The 24,618-nt window shown below is 39.1% G+C and overlaps 1 long non-coding RNA gene across 1 annotated transcript; it reads left to right on the forward strand.

Annotated features, from left to right (window-relative positions):
• The first annotated feature begins 545 nt into the window (after positions 1-545).
• Positions 546-24,054, forward strand: LOC128629350 (uncharacterized). The gene is made up of 4 exons (XR_008393712.1): positions 546-2,128; positions 14,820-14,877; positions 15,964-22,107; positions 22,254-24,054. It is a non-coding gene; the product is annotated as an uncharacterized LOC128629350 (long non-coding RNA).
• Positions 24,055-24,618: the final 564 nt, after the last annotated feature.

Consider the following 24,618-nt stretch of genomic DNA (forward strand, 5'->3'; position numbering starts at 1 on the left):
GTCTTTTTGGTGGTCCAGATGGTTCCCCAGTAGACAAGTAGTATGGTTATAACACAACCAAATTAAAGCCATGACAGATACATCAAGCTTTTAACATAACACAATGGTAAACACATCAAGCACGCATTATTTTCCTGAATCTCTTTTTATAGGTCAATCAAATAGACCTGGTGCACATGAATGGTAATACAGCTTTAATTTTAAATGTTCAAAAACATATTAAAATCTCCATCTTTGTTTTGTCATGACTGCTGAACACATTAGCATTGCTACATCAGCTTATTTTGACCTGGACAGGACTTTGTGCTGACATACAACAATCACATGCTACTATTCTTTCCTTTGGTAATAATTTCCCAATATCCAGTCATACTTGTGGAATTAAGGCGCCTTATACTGAGGCTAGCCTTAATCCAAAGGGCTGCAAATTGCTCAGGAGCAAGACTGATCTGATTTTTACATGTATGTCATTACAGAGCACTAAGAAGGAAGAGGAAATACAGCAGAGAATAAGAGAGAGACGGATGGAACGACACAAACACTTTATGAGAGGGTGATGAAAAACGGGAGGGGGGTGGGGGGAATTGGGCCGCAATCCCATCCAATCAGAAAGCTTTGAATAATTAAACTGATCAGCTTAATTAGCTCAATTAAGTTGATTTGACCACGGAACATGGCCATATGGCGAGAGGAAACAAAAGAGGGGGGAACTAATTAAAAGTAAAATAATGAGGATTTTAATTAAGCAGTTCCCCAGACGTCAGCAAGCAGGGATCTGGAGCCATAATTAAAAAGTGCTGCGGTGCTGGCAACATTTTCTCCCCCCCCTGTTTTAATAACTGTGAGGGGCTCCATCCATCTAATTAAATCTGTAAATGAATTAGCAACATCGAGGGTCTTCACTTGAGTTTTTTTTTTTTAACACCCCACCTTCCAGTCTCACTTCCCAAATAACTTTGTACACATACTGCATGCTCAGTTACTCTCACACACCCACACAGAGATACATGTGTGTGTGCACACACCTCTTACAGCACAACGTCTGTCATTAATGAAACTAATCATTATTGATACAGTGCCACAGGGTTGAGGCAGGGGCTCAGAGACAGACCAAGCATCCCCAGAGTCATTCAAAGCCTGAAATGTGTGCACACATAACTCTGTCACTCTACTCAGTTTTATGTTGTTTACCATCTATAGCAGTGATGGTGTGTTATAATGCCAGGCAATTATCTAGATGAATCACTGGCACTGTTGTATTGTAAAATTAGAAAGCTGTTTGTACTTCATACTCAACCTCTAGATTTAGAACGCCACCATTTCACACACAATATGTGAGTGGGTTTAGGTGTGTAAATTTGTTATATGTAATGAATGCACAGTTTTAATGGTGTACTGTAATCCTGTTATGGAAGCTTCCACACTGGAGAGCAATATGACTCTCTTGCTTTCTCTCATGGTAGCATCTGGAGTCTTCTTTACAGACCTAATCCCCCCTGTTAATTGCATGGGTTAGCCTTCGATTACCTCCGAGCTGGTTTGTCCTAATGAACGACAGGCGAGCATGCTGTGAATTAATTGCTTTGGTACAAGAGTGCCGTTGCTTCACTCCTGTGTAAAGTCAAGAGGTGTTTTGTCCTAGTTTGCAATATTGGAAGGACACAAACATTTGTCCTCAGTTTTGGAGGCCCAGCTGAACATATGAGTAACGGAGATTTCACAGCTAGGGGTCTTCATTTTGAAACTGCTCGTAAAACCTCAAAGCATGTGAGTATTGGCCAGTGTTGAGGGCCAGATTCGGGCAGTATGACCTCATTTGAGTCCCCTTGGCATGTCTGGGGTAATGCAACAATCATAATAGGATGGGGGGGGGGAGTGGTACAGGGACTGCATTGTCCTGGATCCTATCAAGAAGAACTATCAGATAAAGCTGGAGATCTGTTCACAGAGCCTTTGATGTCATTTAAATAGAGCTCCAGAGTCTAATACCAGATTCTGATTCTTTCTTATCTTAGTTTTCAACCTCTCTTATCAGATTATGATCAGAGACAATCCCAGACCAGCCAATTTCTACTGTGAGCCTCAGGCCACACTGTGCTTAAGTGAGCTCTGGAACAGCTGGCTTCAGGTAAGCAATGGTGGGGATGCCATGACCCTGAGAGTTAATTAAGAAAGATAAGAGCATTAATGAACCTTTGTCTGATCAAAGGGCTGTGGAGGAGTCAGATCAGCCCTGGAAAGGGGGAGGGAGTGGAGGAGAGTTAGTGTTTACCCCTGTGAGGGGCAGTAATTGGAAGGGGAGGAGAACATGAGGCTGCTATTGTGTGTGCGCTTGAATGCCATCACTTTGTAGAGAGCAGAGATGAAACAGCAAATGTCACCTGAATTCTACAAAAGGTTTAAATAGACGCCACGATAAATGTATAAGGTTTGTAGTTACATTTGTCTGAATGTGTCCTTTATGTGCAATTATGTAAGGAGGCAATATAGAAAGTTGGGTTAACCCATTTGGTTTCAAATTTCTCCCAGCCATGTGAGAACAGGAATTTTCTCCCTGACATACTTTTCTTTGGGTACCTAGAAGCAATAGTGAAAGAAAAAAAGAAAGTAAACATACATGAACACTCTGTGAAGTGATTCTGGCCCACAATGTCCCATGCTTGAGACACTGAACACTATATTTACAATGAGCCATTGTGTTATCTCACTGGTCACAGCTGACATTTTCAAATGTGACTAGCCATGATATAAATGTGAAAAGATAATGCTGTTAAAAAATTACTCTAAAGATTGTATGGGCCAAATATTTTGTATTTGTTTTATGGCTAGTTTTATTTCCATTTACTGAATTCTGATGAGGATATTTTATGTTTATTTTCTAAGATGCAAGTACGATGTAATCAACTCTGGTCACGTGACCAGTTATGCAATCCACATGAAATTGTTCTATAAATTTAGAACTTTAAAAATGCTAAATAATATTTGTCTGCTGGGAATAAACGGCAAAGTATGGGATAACCTGAAGTCTTTAGTAAGTGTGTGGAAATGTGTGTGTGTGTGTGTGTGTGTGTGTGTGTGTGTGTTGGTTGTGCTGTGAAAGGTGTGGTGGAGAGGGAGGCCACCTGCATTCACCACAGGGTGTGGGAATGTCCAGCACAGGCTGACCTCGCTGTGTCCCTCGCTGCTGGAGGAAAAACTCGTTATCTGAGAAATCTCTGCTAATTACGCCTGCTGGTCTCACACACAAACACACACACACACACACACACACACACACACACACACACACACACACACACACACACACACACACATACACAAGCTACAAATGAGCTACATATATGGCTTGGTTCACGTGTGTGTGTTCACGTGTGTGTGTGTGTGTGTGTGTGTGTGTGTGTGTGTGTGTGTGTGAGAGAGAGAGAGAGAGAGAGAGAGAGAGAGAGAGAGAGAGAGAGAGAGTGTGTGAGAGAGAGTTTTTCAAGTAATTTCCCTTAAACCCATTTCTAATATTTTTAATATTAATTTAATAATATTTAGGGTGACTTTCCTAATCTTATGAGTTTATGACCTTTGCTATGTAGGTACCCTAAGAAATTAAACATCACTAGGAACAAGATCTCAGCAAATATGGCATTATAACAAGTTGGTCATGTTTTAAATTCATGCATAAATAGTAGATCTAGTTAATAGAAACATATGAAGAGCATATAGAGTGAACACATGCTATTACAGCCGTCAGTGTCTTTCTCCCACTCTTTCGCTTTCTTTCTCTTCGTGACAGAGGCTGTGCGCCAGGCCGTCTCTCAGTGGGATCAGGACGAACATGGGCCTTCATTAGCACTCCCTAATTAGGAACAGATGCAATTTACAGCACGGGGCCCATGCCACACAGCACCTCTCTCTCTCTGTCTCATCGCTCTCTCTTCACTGCCTACCAAAGCAGCTTTCTTTTTCCACATTCCTGGCCTCATTCTCCTTCTGCTCACCTCTTTCTCTTTCAAAAATATATTGGTCATTTTATTCAGCAAAAACCAGATGTTCTGCCAATGGATTCACAGCATCATTTGTAATCATTTTCTCCTTGCAGGCAGATACACATGCCCAATTCTGATGCTTTTATAGCCTCGTGTGCAATTAAAAACACTTTGTTCCGAGTCGGTTGCACTAAGATGCTCCCCAATTCTCATTCTTTCTGGCTTTACACACACACACACACACACACACACACACACACACACACACACACATACACTTTCTCATTTTGCTTCTTTTTGTCTTAAAGCCAAATCCAGCATAAGCCCTAATCAACAGGCTCTTTCTCACAGGACTTAGAGTTGGCATTGGTAAAAGTGGTAAACATGATTTTTTTTTGCATGTTTAGATTTATCCTGGAAGCCCAGCTTTCTCCTCAGAAAAGTGTGTGGTACCGAATGGCTGCACAGACATCCCTATGGGAATTTAAAGGAAATTCCTGGGATTCTCGGACTGTTTGAAAACAGCATGCGTGCTGCTCAGGCCACACCTTGGATTTATACTTAAGCTGCTGATGAAGAAAGCAGTAACATAGTGCATGCATTCTCAAGGGTAAATAGCCATAATGTTCAAAGCGTTCCAGTATGAAGGTCATCCTAGTGATTAGAGAAAGTTTTCATAGTGAAAGTCACTCTACCACTGCTACATGACTGACACACGGATACTCAGACAAAAATACACAGCAGACACACAGAAAACCTGCCACCATCTCTCTTCCACACCTGATTGGTGTGAAAAATAACTCTCGAAATATTTCTCACAAACCCTCCCTGCGACTGCACACTAATGACACTCATTAAAAGAGCCAGCAAGGTCACTTTAGTTACACCAGCCGTTCCTTTCTCATGCCAGCAGCCCTCCAAAACAACTCTGTCATGGAAAAAGGAGTTATTTAGAGATTGCCCTCTTGGTTTGCTCACACTGCTGCCAGCGAGCCAACATGGCAGCCACCTTACACGACTGTGCTCGCTCTCCGTCCCTCTACTCCGTTTCCCCTAAGCTCTTACAGCAGCCTAGACACAATATCCCTAATTATCCCTTTAAAGTCGACACACAGCGTGAGGAGCCCAAGCCAAAGGCCTCTAATTAGGCACCTAAAAATAAAGAGGGGATTTTATAGGGGACATGGGCAGTTTGGGGAATGTTTTAATGAGGGTGGGCTGGAGCAGAGAGTAATGTTACAGTCATTTGTTAATTTCAACTGTTACGCCCCACAGTTCCTTGTCTTCCCTCCCTTTCTCCCTCTCTCTGTTACTTCATCCTCACCCCCATGGTGCCTGTTGACCTTCGAGAACAGCCAAATGTTGTGCTGTTGAAGTCCAATTGTTAGAACATTCAGTTGGGCTTAATTTCATGCTTGCATAGACCACCTCAGATTCATTCAGTGCTGAATAGGCCCTCTGTAGTCTACAGTCGAATACTTAACTTTTGTGAGAGGACACTGGGAAGAGTGAACAATGGACAAAACGGACTTCGTGTGAAAAATGTAATGAATTTCCTGGTTACACAATTGCACTTTTTTTTTGCCATGTAGTACCCAGTTATAGAAGGATTTTATTTATAATATGTTGTCACCCTTTTGAGTCTGGTTCCTCTCAAGGTTTCTTCCTCATATCATCTCAGAGTTTTTCCTTGCTACTGTGGCCCCTGGCTTACTCATTAGGGATAAATTCCTACATTTAGGATTTATATCCTGAATGTATTTATTTCTGTAAAGCTGCTTTGTGACAATTTCCATTGTTAACGGTGCTATACAAATAAAGCTGACTGAACTGAACTGAACTGAACTGGGCCATGGTAGTATCAAACAAAAGTTTCTGGCATTATGTACGTACATTTATTTTTAAGTGGGTTTCTGCTTCCATATCCAGCTTGTGTGTGCATGGTGCTGATAAAATCCTTTCTTGATAAAAAGGTTTTCTTCTAACACAGTCTAGACACTTTCAGTCTAGATCTAGGGTGTTTTCACGCTACAAATGAAACTTTTTCTGTAGTCTGGCTTGTTTTGACAGATGTGAGCGCTCCACCTATACTCTTCCGGGCACCAAGCAACTGAACCGTAATCTTTGTCAAAGTGAACCATGGTTCAGTTCATTACTGGGGGGAACACACATTTTTATGAGGGTCCACAATAAAATGACATTGTGAAAGTGACTAAGCACTTTTATCACCACAGTAATCTTTGTTTTATTTTCAAGAAACATCTTTTCATCTGATAACTGATACCTGAATACGGGCTTACAAAACGACAACAAACAAACACACCAAATGTTCTGTAATGACTTCTGCTTGTGTCAATATCCAAAAATATAGACCAGCTACTTTTATTTCTCAAATATTCATATATAAATGTATGTGTATTTGGTAATAGCTCAATAAATTCATGTCAGAGAAATTGCTTTATTGATATTAACATGATGTTATGTGATGCCCGTAATAGACTGAAAATATCTAGAGATGTCGCTCAAAATGCATAATTATGTAGCATTCTAAAAATGTTTTTTATTTTAATTTATTTTTTTATGTATTAATATTAACTGATTATAGTTGTTGGTTAGAGACACAGCCCATGACTGCAATCATTCTGACAGCAGAGATTTCAAGCATTTAATTGCATTCAATATCAAGTATATATAAGTCAGTTTGATCTTCATGTCTTTATAGTTTGGTGTAACTCTATTCTCGGTGATGCAAAACTGAAATCTGGTCTGTCCGTGTGTTAGCCTTTATAAACCTATCCTCATGACAGCCCCCTATTTGTAAGTACCATGAATACAACCATGTATCTTCAAAATCCACCACTAACCCAGCTGGTTAAACTCAGTAGTGTTGGCATACTATCATTAAAATTACTCAAATTATTCTACTCTGTAGCTCTAAGAAAAAAAAATAATTTGCCCGACCTATTGAAATAAAACAACCTCTAAGGCAGGGGTGCCCAATTCTGGTCTTGGTGATCTACTTATTTCACAGTTCTAACCTTATTTCTAACCTTATATAGGTGTGTAAATTCTCTAGGTTTGTATATCCCCATGACCCGTAAAGTGTACACACTATCAAATTCTTGAATAAAAGGAATACCCAAAGATCACAAAAATAGAAATCTGGTGGACACTTGACGTGCAAAAATCTAAAACTTTAACTACTTCCTGCATAGTAAAAAAAAAAAAAGTAATACCCTACCAATAACTTAAATATTTTAATGTAATAAACTACACAATGTAATTAAACTCAGGTGTATCCGGCGATCAAGGCCTATAAGCAAAGCAGACCCTAGAAGGTGCTAAATTCTCACCACCTAATAATTTAACAATTTGCACAACAACAACAATAACAACAACAGAAACCCCCCCCAAAAATAATATTCAGTTCATAAATGTATTGCATTACAGTCCTGTGCCTTAAAGCATAGAAGGGAATTGCCACAAAGGGCAGTTTTACAAAACAAAACTGGATGAAAATCTGCTAGTCATGTATGCATGGCCTTCACTGAACATTTTATGTACATGTTTTTAAGAATGCAGGGACTTAAAAGCTTTTAATATAGATACAACACCTCACAGCTATATAGCTCAGAGGGAGAGTACAGTATATGAAGTTATATGATTAAAAAGCATTTACAGCAGCAATTTTCTCAAAACTATAGTGACACTATCTACAAAAGCCACCGAGTCCTATTTGGAATGGATTAGTTTTACATGAGGAGTTGGGGTAATGTAATTATTAATGGTGTATCTCTGGGATTTTAATCCGATCTGAATCTGGTATGTCAGTAATATTCGTGCGTTCCGACATCTGGAATAATTATGCTGTCTTTTACCTACTATAAAAGGACCCATAATAAAACATTCCATGTAAAAGATTCTGTTATATCCTGTGGGAAAAGAGGTTTTGCAATTTTTCTTCAGCATGGAGACACTCCAGGAAGCTCTCTTTCTTCGTCTGCTAAAACCAAACCACAAACAAATATTGGCTGGGTTTAAAGCAATAAAATATAGCTGACATTTAAAAGGACAAAAAGTTATTGAGTTCCTAGCACAGGTACAACCTACATACATGGTACGGTTGTGACAAAGGTCAAAACAACCTTGTATTTATATGAGGTGAATGCAGTGCTGCTAGACACATCTCTGGGATTCATACAGATTTCGCTCATTCCATACAAAATGACCATAAATACTACAGATGTCCTCTCCTTTACAAATAGCATTTTAATCTAAATAGTTTTTTAGAATAGACTGACAATTTTATTAGGAACACCTTTACATCAGCCTATTCATGCAATTATCCAATTAGCAAATCATGAGGCAGTAACGCAATGTATAAAAAAAGTTGCCTGGACATTTTCCAATCTTCAACTGTCCAGTTTCTGTGAATCTGTACCTACTGTGGCCTCAGAGTCTACCTCTTGGCTGGCAGGAGTGGAACCCAATGTGGTCTTCTGCTGTTCGTTTGCCTCAAGGTTTGGCATGCTGTGCATTCTGAGATGCTTTTCTGCTCACCATGGTTGTAAAGAGTGGATATTTCAGTAACCATAGCTTTCCTGGCAGCTCAGTGTGAGGAAAATCAGCAGGCCACAAATGTGGAAAATCAGCATGTAGTATATTAGGGCAACCAAAAATCCTAATCCAAGTCCATAGCATAGGTCAAAACACAGGCAGGCAACATCAAATGAGGATAATCGATAATCAAGAAGCAGAAAAACAAGCCAAGGTTTAAACCAGGAAACACAGAACAGGGTAACTAGAAAGATTGGAAACAACAGCTCAAACGTATGGACAAGGAATGCTCAATAAGACTTCATGGTGAAATTAGGATGCAAATAAGTAGCCAGACCAATCAAAAACTAATATAAAACAGGTGAGTACAATCTCTCTTACAGGAAGACACTGAGTACAGGTTTTCCTAATGAAGTTCACCTGCCTTTACTAAACCACTAATTACAATTTCCAATCAGATGTGTGCAACACTATTCACAACATCCTTTAATACAACAATATAAAATAAACATTTGTTTAATATTTTGTCCTTGCGTTATTTGCATTCTGTATTAATGCCATCAGTAGTGATTAACTGTAATAAATAAACTCCAAGTTTACTTACAGATAATAAACTCCAAAACTTTTGACTGGCAGTGCAATTTTATTAAAGAGCAATTTTTATTTATTTATTTATTTATTTATTATTATTTTTTTGAGAGAGCAACTACATTTTACTTTGCAACTTCTCAATATACTGAATCATCCCAGAGTTTATAGATAATTACAGTTTCATGCCTGACAAAAATTGCTGAACGGCTTGGAGAGAAAATAATTGGACCTCGTCAGCAAAACAGAAATCAGAATTAATGATATTCTTTCTGTCAATAAATCTGCAAATCTGTGACATCTTTTGATGGCCAATTCTATTCTGGGCCACACTTCTCCATCTAGAGCGCTGACCATCTGACCAGCTTGTAAGTGAAGTGGCAGTTATTAAACAACCAAATGGCTCTCAGTACATTCAAGACCCATTTCATGCCATTACAACTGTGAATAAATTGACTTAAGGGACCCACAAAGGTAAACACAAATGCCAGACATCCAGGAAAACCATCCGCTAGTGAGGTGCTAACGTCTATATGATGAACATCAGGTTCTGGGGGTGTAAAATAATCTAATCTCTTGTAAGCTGATGTGCTAGTTGTCAGAGATTAATTGCGCTAGCTTTGCGGAGGCCTCTGGGGAGAATCCAGCTGGCTGACCAGATTGAAATATACATTACAAGCATGCTAAAGTCAAACCCAACCCGAGATTCACTCCTTTTTGCCTTCTATGATGAACAGTGGTAGCTATTGTTGCAAATTTGACACAAATGCACCAGGCCTGAGATATTTCACAGTATTTTGGGTCAAGAGCTTTTGACAAATGGCTGTAATATGTTGCTAAGACCAATCCCCTAACAGATGACACACTTTGTTCAGCTAAAATTTTAACATATGGTTATACAGTGGGTAGTCTTACATCAGATGACGCAGTACTGTTACAGGTCCCCAAGGAGCTCTTTGGGCGTTTTGCAGTTCCTTGTTTCACTAGAAACCAGGAAGGAACAAATTACTTGCCCTCCCACACATATAGACATACATAAACTTTGCTTCAGTCTGAGCTTAACATCTGAAATTTTGGGGTCTCTTTCTGCTTCATGTTGAATTGGTAGATATATTACAGTTATAATAAGACAATAATGCAACTTTGAATGGATGGAGCTCAAATCTTCTTTAATTCCAGACTGCTGGGACTACGGCTGCTCCTAACGCCATACAGACTTCATATAAATCCATAATGAACTTTTTCACACTAACTGTTGTTACCCAGATGAGGATGGGTTCCCTTCTGAGTCGGGTTCCTCTCAAGGTTTCTTCCTCTTAAAACATCTTAGGGAGTTTTTCCTTGCCACCGTCGCCACTCAGTGGCTTGCTCAGTTGGGATAAATTCGCACCTTTAATATCTGTATACCATGTTGATATTTCTGTAAAGCTGCTTTGAGACAATGTCTTTTGTAAAAAGCGCTATACAAATAAAATTGAATTGAATTGAAAATTGAATTGAATGAGGAGAAGCCAAAAGTCCGGATACACCTCACACCTCACACATAGCCTACTCATTCGGCTTCACTTATTGCAAAAAAAAAAAGAAAAAATTTCTCTTAAACAGAATATGTAGCGTACGATAGTTTGAGAACGCCTTGAACCTCTTTCATTTTTCAGTCTTTCATTTATCCCCAAATAATTTCACCACTGTTCTTTTGCTAATCTTGCATCCAACACCAAGCAGTCCATTACCAACTGATAATTTGTTTTTGTGTGAAGTCAACTTAAAAATCTCCAAATGCTCTGCACTCCAAGTTAGGAAGAGTCTCTTCTTATCTTTTTGATGGAGATGGAACTGTGGATGGGGCGGAGCTTGAGACAAAAGGTATTTTTTGTGTTTGTATAAATCAGTATATGGCTCAGTTTATGAAGGAGGAGAAGATTAAGAAGCAATCATGACCAAGGGAGAAGAATATAGAGTTTTTCACTGGAGTATATGCGCCACCATTTCCTGGGAACACAATCAACCAGAGACCAGACACTGAATCCGTTAATGACAGATGTTTTGTGATGTCTTTGTCTGAGGAAGTTAATTAAGCCACGCCTAGGCTGTAACAAGACCATTCATTATCCATTAATTATACTAGGAATTGAACGTTATGTGGTTTTTCCCATAGTGGATTAGAATACCACTAAAACAAGGTTTTATCTTCTAACCTGCATTGTTTTGTTTAGGTTTCAACCTATACAGTCTGTTTAGATGAAAATGAATGAATATATTGCATAAAATATACATATATTACATATTATAACTATTTAAATTAACACATACACACACAATTATAAAAGTAAATCTTCCAACAAAATTAATTGTGCTTTACTCTGTTTCACAAAGGAATACCATTTATATTACCAAATAATATGTTCAGGTTATATACAAGGTGATAATTTTTTTTTTAATTGGATAAAAAAACATTAAAAAACAAACTTTATGTGAAGACAAAATAATCTCTTTTCCCTTCATCTCTTTTTCACACTCACCCAGTCCAGAAGGTAGGGCATTTTTTCTACTCAGAATGATCAGTGAATAGGACATCCACTGATAATTAAGAAAACTGGATTGCTAATTAGTGTTTTCAGGATTCTGGGACACAAATGCAAATAAATTAGTGCTTTTAGCTGTCTTCGGTAAGCAGTATGCATTTTCATTTTAACCACTCACTTGTTACATAAACATGCAGGTGAACTAATCAACTTCACCATTTAAAAAATTTTATTTAGGGATGATTCTGTCTCTTATACAGGTTATAAAGATAGTTTCAGAGTTAAGACTCATACTTCTTAGAGACAACTGGCCAAATTATTGTGAATTATGTGTTTGGTAGTGAAAAATGCAGAGGCAATTTGTTTGTCAGGTAGCTTTCTTTGAAGAAGCGACAGTGATGTGGATGTAGCTTCAGTGTAGTAACCTGCATCTTATATAACTATGGAAGAAAAAGACAGTTTGCATAAAAGTTAAACCTAAGAGGAGAAAACACAAAGCTGGTCTCAGGTCAGCACATAAGAGTGATTTATATCTGGAATCATATTACTGTTAGGCCACACACGTTTCTTCCGAGGACACACTCACCACCCCGACATTTCGTTTGCTGTTACAGAGCTATTCTCTTCTGTTCCTTTCTTCTCTTCATCTGTCTTCAAGTGCTTTCCCCCTTCATCTGCCTCAGTATTGAAGAAGTTTTTACTCATTTATTCTCAAAGTATCACACTCTCTCATAGACTAAATGAGTAAGAGATCATGGATCAGTGACTTGCCGTAGGTGCATGTTGTGATTATGATGGCCCTGCAAAATTTTTTGAAATGTGGTCATTTCTTCAATCCAACATAAATAGGTTAGAAAAATAATGCTAGTCTTGAAAATTAAGTCTTAGACTAAGCTGATTTTATAGAGATGCAGTGTGGTTTTGACCAAGATTTCATTGTTCTCTCAAAAGCAGAATGCCATGTGTAACAGCAGTTTGATTTAGCTTCATGCGCATAGCTCTGGTATACAGTTGGCTTAAAACGCCACCAAGAGCTTCTGTCTTTCAGTTCAGTATTGGTAGGAGTTGAGCTCAAACTGAGGTCAAATGAGTGACTTTTGAAACTCTTTTTTAACACACCTGAGGTCAGCTGAATCAAAGTTTCAAAGTTTGCTCAGAAGACTTTGAGATGTTACGGTATCCAAGGTCAAGACGTGTGTGTGGTTGAGAGAGGTTGTAAAGGTGTTAAACCCGTATATTGAAATGCAGTCTTGCAGCTGCTGGGAGGTTTCAATGAAAATGTTTTAAAGTGTATGGAGGTGAGGCTTCACTTACAGCACTGGAGCTAATTGGCAATAAATGAGTCCATATGGTTTCATTTAAAGTTCGCGAAGGCAGCAGGAGGTTTCTGTGGAGGGGCCCATACACATGTGCCTGAACAGCAGGCTGTGTGAAGTATGAGTGAGGGGGTGTATTCCTAAGTCAGAGTCACGAATATCTAAGCCATATAAAGCAGAGGTGCAAGGAGGATGAGTTGGCTTTCTGATTCTCTGGGTTTGTTGCTCATTGTATGACAGAATGGTTTTCTTTGCCATGGACACCTTTGGCTCTGTGGGACCTGAAACTCTCTCAGTCAACTTTGTGGTAGCGTCTGCAGTGAAAGCACTACACACCAATGTAAAATACAGAACTGAACTATGCGTATTCATAAGTTAACCTGTCCAAAAACCCACGGCATGTAAGAGCATACCAGAATCTCTCTGTGAACTCTCTGTGAATGTCATGCCTTAAACTCACCTTAATTTGAGTGCAAAGATAAATCTAAATTATTTTTAAAACGCAATGGAAGACTTAAATATGACTGGATCAAATGGTATGGTGTCATAAAATATAAGTGCCAATCCTCTTCAAATATGCTAATGCACCAGCAGGGGAGTTGTTGGTCATGGTTGGTCATGATTTCTTGATAAGAAATTTTTTTATAAGAATTTTGTAAGAATGATTTCTTGACACTTCTGTGCATATTGTAAGATGCCATAAACATGTATGAATCTATAATGATAATAAATGAGGCATATCATAGAGTGTTTCACTGTTCACTGTGTCAGACATCACATTTACTCAGAGACTGTATTTTCATACCTGTTGCAGGAGTAGTAAGATTAAATATCATTCTTGCCATGTCTGCCAGTCCTTATGCAACAAATGATGAGAGACAAATAGATAGATGATGTGATAAACTTGTTATAGTAATGAGTTGTCATAATGTCATAATTTTTTTTTCCTGAGATATAGTGGGTATTGTTAAAACTTTAACACAGACCAACTCCATTTTTACTATTTTCACCTCCCCTAGTTTGGTACCAATTGTTTCATTTACCTTAATTTCCTCCATTAAAGAGTTTATTCTTATGGAAATCAAATAAATAATATTGCTTAAACCAAAACCTTTTAAAAACTTTTTGTAAGTGGACATACTGTTATACTGGCACCGTTGTAGCACACCTGAATGTACTGATAAATAGAAAATCTCTTCATGTATCATATGATATTTTTTATTGTATGATACCGATACCTTCCACAAAAGCAGTGCAGTTGGCTATTAACCGAATCTGGCATGTTCAGAACAAAACTCAAATGGTGATTTGATTGCATTGCACAAGACACACAAAGGTGAAAGAAGTTTACTAGAATGGCACTGAATTAGACAGCTGCAGGTCTGTCATAATTACAGGTCAATGAACATGTGGTAGCTAATCAGAAAGTAGAGAATTGCATTACTCAGACTGCTGCTCGCATGTTCCTGATTCAATTCAGAACAATTTGATTCAATTCCATTTTTAAAAAAAAATTTGTATAGCACTTTCAAACAATTGACATTTTCACAAAGCAGCTTTACAGAAACACGGATGTAGATTTAGATCCATAATGAGCAAGGCTAAGATGAGAATGTCACAGAAAAATTACCTGAGATGACATGAGGAAGAAACCTTCAGAGGAATCGGACTCAAAATCCATCCTCCACTTTGTGACACCAGATAGTGTGATTATAAATCTTTACTCTTCTACTGTGTACTATAAAGTGGTAGTATACTGTATATTTTTACTACTTCGACTTTATAATATAAAGTCAAACAGTACTATGTATGTTTAACAATGTTCATAATTAGCTTAATATTCTTTATGATTACAGCAGCAGTTCTTGGGTACAAATCTACAGTATCCGGATGAGATTATCCACTGAAGAAAAGGTGAGACTTGGACATAAAGTGATTTTGGAAAGTGCAATTGAATGAAGAAGTGGAGAAAGGGATTGGATATAGGTGACTTGGCTGGTGGGTGGTAGAAAAAGATTCAGTGCATAGTGAAGAAAGAGAAAGGTTGTTTAAGCAAAGAGAGGTTAGCAAGGTGAAAGGAACTGAGGAGAACAGCCTGGAGATACTGTACACTGCATGACATGAGGAGGGAGTTTTGTGCATAGCCTGTGTGTGTGCGCGTGTGTGTGTGAGTGTGTGTGTGTGTGGGAGGGTTGGTGGAGTTGCACGAGTGCAAGACATGTGTGCTCTGAGACCGCCGGTTATTTTCTTTACCTGGGCAGCTCAATCAGGCCCTGTGTGTTTGCGCAGCTTGTTAATCAGCGCGAGTGTGATTACCCCTGAGCCAGGCTGATCAAACGCTACAGCTCTCTTCTCCTCCTCTCCCCCATGCCGTCCTCTCATTCACCCTCCACCATCTCTCTATCAATGCATTCATCACACCAAACGCCCACTGGCACACTACAGTGCTTTTGGCTTCTTAAAAATGCTCCACCTAGAGGAGGTGGAAGGAAAAGGTAAATCATTTGACAAACTAAAATACTTAGACTCCGATTTCAGACTTAATGTACCTCAGAACAACAATTTTAAGATATATTTTGCATATTAAAGATGCCTTGGGAACAGGGATACAGGAAGGTATTTTACATTGGGTGTGCTGGAACTTGGGAAGCAGCATACATATGACGTGTGCGATTTACATATTATTATCATTGATGTTTTAGCAGTTACAGCTGGAGTTGTATCCTGAAAGTCAGCACCCCCACGTCCTGTGCCAGTGCTTAGAAACATCTCAACATTATCACCCTTTGCTAAAAATGCCATCCCAAATAGCTAGCCAGCTATGTAGTAAACTAGCTCACAGTTGATTTATCTCATTATAAGTTATATTTACATTAATGTAACTTAATTTACATTGTCATATTCTCTGCAGTTTAACAGCTAACATATGTAACTGCAAATATGCACTCTATTTTCTGATTTATTATTTATTCAATTAGCTCTTTGTCATGTCAACACCAGAAACGGCATCTAACTACAATACCACGGACACGGTCACGGACTACAACACCCAACAAACAAAGACACTGTCACCTTCACCAGCTTACTGAAGGAGATAAGGTTAGGGTTACATGAATGCCAGGACCCAAGGTTTCCCAGCAGAACATTGCCCAGAGCATCACACTGCCTCAACCAGCTTGCCTTCTTCCCATAGTGCATCCTGTTGCCATCTCTTCTCCAGGTAAGCGACGCACACACACCTGGCTGTCCACATGATGGAACGAAAAATGTGATTCATCAGACCAGGTCACCTTCTTCCATTGCTCTATGGTCCAGTTCTGCTGCTCACATGCCCACAGTATGTGCTTTCGGTGGTGGACAGTCAGTGGTCAGCATGGGCACTATGAACGGTCTGCGACTACGCAGCCCCATATGCAGCAAGCTGCGATACACTGTGTGTTCTGACTCCTTTCTATTATAGTCAGCATTTGCATTTTCAATGTGAGATCCGGCAAAATGGGCTAGGCTTCACCCCCCACAAACATCAGTGAGCCTTGGGGACCCATGACCCTGTCACTGATTCACTGGTTGTGAATCAAACACATCCAACTTACGTGATGAACCAACACATTCCAACTTCAAGAACTGACTGTTCACTTGCTGCCTAATATATCCCATATATCCCAACAGGTGCCATTGTAACAAAATAATCATTGTTATTCACTTCATCTGTCAGTGGTTTTACTGTTATGGCTGATGGGTGTATATTTATATAGTTATTTTGTGACTTGGAACAAAATTAGTGCTGTGTCCTCTAGAGCTTGGTATGAATACTCCAAATTTAATGGAACCAGCCTTTTATAAGTGTTCTGATATTTTCCTGTTGACCACTGAGTGACAATACTCACTTCCTCAGCATGCCAAACTTCTGTGGTCAAGGCTTCCCTGGACTCTCTTTGTTGCTCTACCTCTCATATTCAGATGTCAACTCTGTCTGGTGCCTGATTTGGTGTCACTATGTTAACAGGAACTCAAATAGCTCAGGTAAAATTATACAGAAAATTTAAGTAATTTTTCTTATGAATTATAAGCTGTGTAAAATGTTTGTTCCCAGAGTTTCTTCCAGGGACCAATGACCTGAATTTCTGTAAAGCTGCTTTGGGCAATGTCCACTGTTAAAAGTGCTATACAAATACAACTGAGTTGAATTGAATTTAACAACCTAGGGTTTAAACAGAAGCAAACCCCTTTCTTTTCTTGAAAAATGGACAAAGGTGGCTTGGGGTACAGTGGAGTCCAATCATATACTGTCTAATCATATACTGTACAGTATATCAGCCATCAAACACATGTTAATCTTCATAAAGTCCTTGTTCATAACCCCGGGCATTCTAAATTCAGCTGAAATACTAATGGCCTCCTTTGAATAATCAATGATTTTTTAAAAACTGCCTATATTTGACAGATATAAGCCAAAGTTTCATTGATTTGTTCCCCTTTCTAGATGTTGTGCAATCATAGGGCAGTGTGCTCAGAGCCACTCTTAGCACCATATACTTATTATTGTATGCAGTGTTGAAAAATGGGAACTGCAACAAGTACTAATAGAAGCCCATTATGGCATGTATTAGTCTACACCACGCTCACTCTTCGAACATTTTGTTTATGAGTGTGGAGGGGAAGTGGACACGACTCGATTCACACACTGTGAAAGTGATGATAGAAACCACACCTGCTATATCAAACCCACATGCATTCCTTTTAAAAAATTTAGGTGAGTTATCAAAATTGGTTGTCTTTTTAGTCCATAGCTTTCAGTCATTTAACTGATGAGAAAGGATGTGATGAGCAAGTTTAATCCACAGTGTTATGTAGCTAACTATGTAAGTGGCTATGTTGGTAATGTGTCTTCGGAATGCAATTATCAGCAACCAGAAACCACCATAATTGCCCCAACTACTTATAAACCTATAATGTCTGATTTCAATAAGCCATTATAGAAAAATTTAGATAAATGATACAAATTTGGTAGGACTGTTATGTCAGAGATGTTTGGATTGATAAACTATGGAAATTGTATTGTTTGACTCTTTGTTAGGTGATTCATCTTAGATCAGACTACATCTTTCTGTTCTTAAAAAAAAGAAAGAAAACTGGTGTACACAGTTTGGAATTATTCTATATATTCACTAGAGAGTAGTCTATAGTATAATTTAAGTGTGATAGCCTCTTGACTTAATTTTGTTTGAGGCTATGTCCTTCCCCACTGATATCAACAGTATGATTATGAGCAGTGCCTGTCAGTGGAATTGATAATCCTTAGAGATATTTATACTGGTGAATCTAAATTAGTCAACTACTCTGTATGTCCAAAAGTATGTGGACATCAGCCTGATCACACCCATATGTGCTTGTTGAAAATCCCATTCCAGAATGAATCCCCCTTTTTTGTTACAATAACCTCCATTTTTCTGGGAAGGCTTTCCACTAGATTTTGGAGCATGTCTGTGGCGATTTGTGCCCATTTAACCAAAAGAGCACAAAGCCTGGCACACATTTATCATTCCAGTTTATCCCAAAGATGTTCATTGGGGTTGAGGTCAAGATTCTGTGCAGGTGACTCGAGTTCTTCCACACCAAACTTGGCAAATCATGTCTTCATGGACCTTGCTTTGTGTACAGGCTTTGTCATGCTGGAACAGGTTTGGGGTTCTTAGTTCTAGTGAAGGGAAGTCTTAAAACTATAGCATACAAATATATCCTATACAATTATGTGCTTCAACTTTGTAGCAACTGTTTGGGGAAGGCCCATATATGGGTATGGTGGTCAGGTGTCCACATATTTTTGGCCATATAGTATATCTCAACTGAGTAGGGTCTATAATTAAATTAAATTAAATATAAACTGACCTTGCTCTGACCTGAACACTATACATGTTGCCATATTGGTTAAACACAGTAACTGAATAATACTTCCAGTAAAATCAGATTGAAAACTAAACTTAACATGGGTACTACAGTAGTTAATGGGGAAATATATGGAGGTACTTGTTATAATAAAATCTCCAACCAGTTTGGATAAAGACCATTCAAGATTGTTCACAGGTTGTTTATGACTCCTCAGGAATTGTGAAAACTCAGTCTATCCAGATCAGACATACACTAATTATATACAGTGCTGTGAAAAAGTATTTGCCTGAAATCCTGATTTCTTCTGTTTTTGTGTATAACTCATACTAAATTGTTTCAGAAATTAAATGAATTAAATCTAAGATAAAACAAAAGCAACCTGAGTAAGCACAAAATACAGTTTTTAAATGATAATGTTATTTAATGAAGCAAAAAAAGTTATCCAATACCAACTAGGTCTGTGTGAAAATATATTTGCCTCTGTAGTTACTAATTCCCCAAATCTGTGAAACTGCATTCATAATGGGGTTCAGCTGGACCAGACACAACCAGGCCTGATTACTGCAAACCCTGTTCAATCAAATCAACACTTAAATAGAACTTTTCCAAAAGCATGAAGTTGGTTAAAAGGTCTTACGCAGTAACACACTATGCCAAAGATGAAAGAAATTCCAGAATGATGAAGGAGAAGGTGATTGAAATACATCAGTCTGGGGTTACAAGGCTATTTGAAAGGCTCTGGGACTCCAAAGAACCACAGTGAGAGCCATTATCTCCAAATGGAAAAACTCAGCACAGTAGTGAACCTTCCCAGAAGTGTCCGACCTTCCAAAATTCCTCCAAGAGCACAGCAACTACTCATCCAGGAAGTCACAAAAGAGCCAAGGACAAAATCAAAAGACCTACAGACCTCTCTTGCATCAATAAAGGTCACTGTTCATGACTCCACTATCAGAAAGACACTGGGTAAAAATGGAATCCATTTAAGAGTGGTGAGGTGAAAACCGCTGCTAACCCAGAAGAACATTATGGCTTATCTGAGTTTAGCCATAATGATAATGAGTCTTTATTGATCACATATGCACAGTGAAATTCTTTTATTCACATACCCCAGCACATTAGGAAGCTGGGGTCAGACATGATACAGAGTAGATCAGCAAGGGTTAAGGACCTTGCTCAAGGGCCCAATAGTGGCAGCTTGGCAGTGCTGGGGCTTGAACCCCTGACCTTCTGATCAATAACCCAGAGCCTTGGAAGAATGTTCTGTGGATTGATGAGCCAAAAGTGGAACTGTTTAGAAGACAGGGGTCCTGTTACATCTGGTGTAAACCAAACACAGAATTCCACAAAAAGATCATCATACCTACGGTCAAGCATGGTGGAGGAAGTGTGATGGTGTGGGGATGTTTTGTTGCTTCAGGGCCTGGGCAACTTGCAACAATTGAGGGGAAACATGAGTTCTGCTCTCTATCAGAAAATCCTAAAGGAGAATGTTGGTCTTCAGTCCGTAAGTTGAAACTCAAGTGGATTATGCACCAAGACAATGATCCAAAGCACAGGAGCAAATCCACCTCTGAATGGCTCAAAAAAGCAAAATTAAAGTTTTGGAGTGGTCTAGTCAAAGTCCTGACTTGAACCAATTGAGATGCTGTGGCAGGACCTTAAACGGGGAGTTTATGCTTGAAATCCCTCCAGTGTGGCTGAACTAAAGCGATTCTGCAAAGAAGAGTGGGCCAAAATTCCACCACAGCACTGTGAAAGACTATAACGCGTCCAGTTATCGGAAGCGTTTGGTTGCATTTGTATTACGTTGTATTTTGTTTGAAGATCTAAAACTAATTAGTATGAGATAGAATAAAACTGAAGAAATCAAGGTGGGGAAAATACTTTATTAATTCTTTATTAATACATGCTGGTGAAGGCTCCTTTATCTAGTTTTGGGTGTGGTAATGGAGAATGTCATATCCAATTTGGACATGCTGATAGTCCTCCATCATAGTCAGTACTATGTACAGTTCTCAAGCCTGACACAGTGGCAAAAAACCATAGAGTATCTCTTGTCAACAAGTTGTTTTTAGAAGTTATACAAAGTACATAATTTTCTTTTTCAGTGTTACACAAACCTACTACTGGGAGTATATTATACTGTTGTATCAGTTTGCCAAATCTTTGGACTTTTTATGTTTTTGGTTTCTTTTTGTTCATGTATCAATCATTATTGCACATTGGAATGTTCTGTTTCTGTACTCTGTGGTTACCAATTAGCAAGACCAAAGAGAAATAAAGAATTCAACTGTGTGAAGGGTGAGAAGATATACAAATACTGGATCTTATTTTCTCATATCCTGGTTAACACAGATAAGCATCTATTTGTCATTAGATCTAGCTGCAAACACAGAAGTGAACATTGCAAGAGGCCAAGCAATTCTGAGAAACTGCTTTTTTGAAATGATGAAAAGCTTCTGGAGAGAGCAAGAGAGAGAGAGAGAGAGAGAGAGAGAGAGAGAGAGAGAGAGAGAGAGAGAAGATTGCTTGATTTGCATAAGTTGTGACTTGATGGTAATGAGCTGTAAGAGGTAATTAGCTGGTGACTCAGGTTAAGAGAGGAACTCTGCTCATTACAGGAGAGAAGAAGAGCCTGGGTCAGGAAGCTAAAGGCCCAGTGGGGGTGCAGGATGAGAAAGCACTGGATGTGTGGAGCTGTGGGCTTGAAGAGTTGAAGAGTGAAGAAACAGAAAGAAGTGATGACACTGTCTAACAGCTGCTTAACACACACTGTGTTCACTTTATTTGTTTTTCTCTCTATAAATCTTCTTTGTCTTGCAGCACTACTGCTGTAGATCTGCTGTGTGTTTCAGGCATTGCAAGTGTACAATCCAAGTGAAGGTTTCTTTCAGATAAAGCCTGTTGTGTAGAAGACAATTAACATGTTTACCCCCTTTTCAAAGAAAAGTCCTTGCACACATCCGCCTGCCTTGCCAGTTATTGAAATTGGCCTCAAAAGAAGGAAAGGAAAGCATGGAAAAATGAGCAGGCAGTGTGTTTTCCTTCAAGCCTGTGGGGAAGCCGGACGTGGTGTGTGGGTGCGCTCAGATAGCGGTGCTTATCGTGCCCCTGTCTCTCCGTCTTCCTCCTTCCACTTCTCTTCCGACTTCTGGCATGGGAGGAAGGTTATGATGTCAGACCACCGCCGGAGAAAGACTTAAATGTGAGACAGAGATAAAAAGAGTGACTAAGATTCAGAGAGAGAAAAAGGTAAAGAAACATTGAGTATAAATAGATAAAGATGTTTGAAATCTTCACCTAATGACTTGCTAAAGGGTTTCATCTGTTTTTAATGATTTTGTGAGAAGCATCATAATCTTGGTTTGTGCTGTTTTTATTTTTGTCTCCCACTTTAGAAAAGGAAGAATGAAAGCAGGAGAGTGACACAGTGCCAAAAGGCAGCGTGGTCATGTGTGAGGGACTCTGATCAACTTGCTCTGGCAGGAAATGAGCACTGTAACAGAATGCTGCATGGTGCTGATGCCGGAGGGCAAAACCCAAAACCTCACAATGAACAACTCACTCTTTCTCTCTTTCTCTCCTACCCACTCATCTTCCATATCTGGATTCCCTCTTCCATCATTAGCCCTACCTCAGAATAACCCCCCCACCCACCTTACCCCCCACCCAAACAGGAAATGAAAACCATTTTAAAATCATTTGGAAACAACAGGGGCTTAAAATGGGGAAATAATCAGCGTGGGACACTAAACATGAGTAAGTGAGTGAGTGAGAGAGAGAGAGAGGGAGAGAGAGAGAGAGAGAGAGAGAGAGAGAGAGAGAGAGAGAGAGAGAGAAGATGGCCAGGCAAATGGACATAGATAAAAAAAAGATGCTCTTTAGTCTGAGAGTTTATTTTTCAACCACCTCATACTGTTCGCTTTCTTCTTTTCTCCATCATTCCATCCATCACAAGAGAAATCACACTGCAGGAGGCAACCAGCAGACCTCTGATGCTCCATCTCCCTATGCCACACCAGTCTGACCCTGTCCTGACCTTACACAAAAGGTGCCACCTAGGAGGCGCTCTCCCCCTTCCACTGCTCTGATAACATCTACTCTGACATTTCCTTGGCGCAATCTGAAAGGGTGCAGGGGCCTGCCATTGCACTGTAGTGCCCCCACCTCTCTGTCTCTGGACAGTCTATGGGCAGTGCAGACAAAAGATTAGACCTGCCAAACTTAGATTAGACTTTTAAGAGTTTTATGTGACACAAGGTATACTAGAAAAAGGCCATTTGGGCTCTGATCCTAAGGATTTTGAAGATAAAAAAATAAATAAATTCTGTCTGAACAGGGCATAACTGAGGATTCAGTGAGTACTGTATATGTATATAGTAGTGTATATGTGTGACACTAGGAACATGACATACATAGCTGTGTGTGCTCCTTATATGTTGCCCTTATTCATTCAAAAAATGCTTTCAAGCTAAGATGCCTTCAAATATAATGTAGTGAAAAGTTTCTACATTTAAAAAAGAAATAAACTTAAACTTAAAATGTATTTAATTTTGAATTTATTTACTGTTTCTTAAATTAGTTGTCTCAGATACATATTGTGCAGTTTTATAAGGAAATTAGCTGGTAAGCTTTACTGAGCATCTTGAAGAATCTGCTGCAGTTCTGGAGACTTTGTCTGTTGCACTTTCTTCTTTTTCTTCTTAAGAAATAGAGTTCCGTAGACGTTTGCACAATATTGTATGACTGGTGGCTCATGACATAGAATTGTAGAGGACAGCAGCTGCTGTGACTGTACCTTACCTTATGGATTAAAATATCCCATAACATGAAATAAAGCCTGTGAAGCAGAGTGGTAAAGTTTAGTGGTAAAGGTTGATTTAGGAAAATCACATATCCCATCCCTAACATCATTTAAATGGTTGTAAAATAAACAGTGATCAGGAGTATGTTAATCCTAAATAAATATAAGAATCAGTGGAATTATTTTTATTACTACATCCTCATGATTACTAAGAAATATTTATCACCCATCTCACAACTTTCATGCAGGGACAACTTTCCTGCAGAGTAAAGTCATTAACAAGGGCAAAGGTTGATTACCCAATTCCTCAATCGAATTGTGATTCATCAGTAACCAATAGTGTGATTGGTTTGGCTGCACTGACCTCTGAAAGCCCTGCTTGGAAAAACCAACCAAACAAAAAAATCCCCAACTTTATTTCACAATTGGGTGCACAGTGGCTTAGTGGTTAGAGCGTTCAGTGTTGGGGGTTCAATTCTCACCACAGCCCTCTGTGTGTGGAGTTTGCATGTTCTCCCTGTGCTGCGGGGGTTTCCTCTGGGTACTCAGGTTTCCTCCCCCAGTCCAAAGACATGCATGGTAGGCTGGTCCAAACTGTCCGTAGTGTATGAATTTGTGAATGTGTATGTGATTGTGCCCTGCGATGGATTGGCACCCTGTCCAGGGTGTACTCCGCCTTGTGCCTGATGCTCCCTGTGACCCTGAAGGATAAGTGGTAGAGAAGATGGATATATATGTCAAAAAAGTTGTTTTTTTTTGTTCTCTTATATATATATATATAATATCTTTATTGTTTATGGTATTATCACCCTCTTATTAACCCTAACACATACATCACATAACAACCTGTGTTTGGTCGCTTTACATGTCCATCAGATGGTGTGTTCCTGTTCATATGAGCTATAACGAGGCTCTTAATTCCTGGGAAGCAAGCAGGCACCACAGATATGCAATGAAGA

Source organism: Ictalurus punctatus, chromosome 28 (assembly GCF_001660625.3).
Source record: "Ictalurus punctatus breed USDA103 chromosome 28, Coco_2.0, whole genome shotgun sequence".
NCBI classification, from domain to species: domain Eukaryota; kingdom Metazoa; phylum Chordata; class Actinopteri; order Siluriformes; family Ictaluridae; genus Ictalurus; species Ictalurus punctatus.